This window comes from Brassica oleracea, chromosome C6 (assembly GCF_000695525.1).
Source record: "Brassica oleracea var. oleracea cultivar TO1000 chromosome C6, BOL, whole genome shotgun sequence".
Classification (NCBI taxonomy): domain Eukaryota; kingdom Viridiplantae; phylum Streptophyta; class Magnoliopsida; order Brassicales; family Brassicaceae; genus Brassica; species Brassica oleracea.
In genome coordinates this window covers 15,043,469-15,045,829 of record NC_027753.1, presented here as the reverse complement: position 1 = coordinate 15,045,829, position 2,361 = coordinate 15,043,469, and positions in this window count along the sequence as shown.

The following is a 2,361-nucleotide window of genomic DNA, read 5'->3' as shown; positions in this document are numbered from 1 at the left end:
CATGGTTCTCATGTCTCACTCTTTTGAAGTCATTTTAACGTTTTTGGATATATATATTTTTTAGATATGAGTTGGACTTTATAGCAGACCTCCCCCGCTTAATGGATAACCATTTGTTATCATTGGGGTCAGCAGACTTCTTGGCAGACTTCACGAGCAGGCTTCTCAAATATACTTCTCGGAAGGTTTCTCGGAACACGTCACGTGAATTAAGCGGGATATTAAAATTTAAGAGGGAAACTTAAATTTTAAGTAAACTTTGACCTTGAATTAGAAGACTTCTCTAGAGGTCTTCTGATTCGCAGTCAAATTCACTAAAAAATTCAGTTATCTCTTATGGTTAGGAGACACATGTTTTATTTTTTATATAATACAAATAATACATCCATTTTGTCTCTAGTCTATTAAAAAAAACTTTTTAAAATGCTCAATTCATTCAGTAAAGTTCTTGTAATCATAAATTATTGTCTTCATTGTAAATATTTTATTAAATTATGGTTGTGCAAAGTAAAAAGGAGGCTTATAAAAATCTAACATTTGACCCAAGCTCAACATAACAAACATAACAATAAGTTCAAAACACAATAATATAAGTTCCAAAATATGACAGACATAACAATTAGTTCATAAAACTAGATATATATAGATATAAGAATTTGAAGTTACTTAAATCTCATGAAAATTAAAAATTATATCTTATGATCTAAGAAGACATTAAACCGCATGACTTGATATTTTTGAAGTAACTTAATACTTTTGAAATTTAAAAACATATCGGGAAGTTAATTAACCCTTTTGAAAATATAAGTTTTACGAAAACTAACGTAGAAAACTTTTCCAGACTTCTTAAGAAGTCTTCTCTCATTAGTTAGAAAGTCATTGTAGATTTGAAAGACTTCTCTAGAAGTCCTTTAAGAAAAATTCAAATATTTGAAAGACTTTGGTCAATTGTAAAACTAAACAAATATTTGAAAAAGTCTTCTATAGAAGTCTTCTATGTCAATGTTTATTAAAATTTCATTTTCTCTAAAATTTAAATGTTTTTAATTGTTTTCTTGTTAATTCATGTGCATTAGTCAATATTATATTAGGGCTCTTGAATGAAATTTATAATTTAGTTGGTGATAATTATGAGGTTACAAATATTCATGTTTCTTAATGTTTTACCTAATGAGAGAAGACTTCTTAAAACGTCTGCTGGGAGAAGACTTTTGGAGAATTCTTCTTCGTTAGTTTTTGTGAAACTTATATTTTCAAGGGTGTCAAATAAATTCAAGATATATATTTTTTTTTTAACTTTCAAAAGTGTTAACTTCGAAAATATCAAGTCATGTGGTTTATTGTATCTTTTTAGATCATAAATATTCTTTTCAACTTTCATGAAATTTAAGTAACTTCAAAGTCTTATATCTATCAAGATCTAGTGATATGTTGTTTATGTTTTAGAACTTAAATTTTTGTGTTATGAACTTATTGTTATGTCTGTTATGTTGAACTTGTGTCAACTGTTATATTATTATAAGCCTCCCCTTTAAAATGCACAATCATAATCCTAACAAAAGATTTACAATGAAGACAATAGTTTTTTATTACAAGAATTTGAATGAATGAATTAAACGTTAAAATAATTTAATAGATTTGAGACAAAGTGAAAAATATTATTTACAATATTATATAAACTATCAAAACAAGAGTATCCTAACCATAAGAGAACTAAATTTTTCAGTGAAATTTGACTGTGAATTAGAAGAATTCCCTAGAATGAAGAAAAATTGATATATCAAACCATTTGTTTTATGCATAGAATGATAATTAATATTACTTAATCCACTCAAACGTATTTTTCCACCTTTCAAAATGGTAAAGCAAACAAAAATAGGGAAAATTTGGTGTATATTCATAAGGTGGCAAAGAATGAAAAATAGCCATTCTACAGTGTCCACACATAGATATGACAAGTTGCGACCAAGGCCGGTGTTCGTTTGCATGTCGCAGGTCGTTCGTTTACATGTCGCGCGACCTGCGACATGCGACATGCGACTTGCGACATGCGACTTGCGACTGATCGCAGGTCGCATGTTGTTGTTCGTTTCGCTGTCGCGTAACATGCGACCTGCGATTGGTCGCAAGTCGCAAGTCGCAGGTTGTTGTTCGTTTTGATGTCGCGCGACTGATCGCGCGACCAGTCGCGGGTTCCCAATTAAGTCGCCCGAAAAAACAGCGACTAAAAATTAAGAAAATTTTGATCGTGCGACTGGTCGCAGGTCGCAGATCGTAGGTCGCGTGACACGTAAACGAATAAAATGATATCTTCCCTATTCGGGCACATCCCAGCGTCACAAACTTTGTTTTCACACCGGA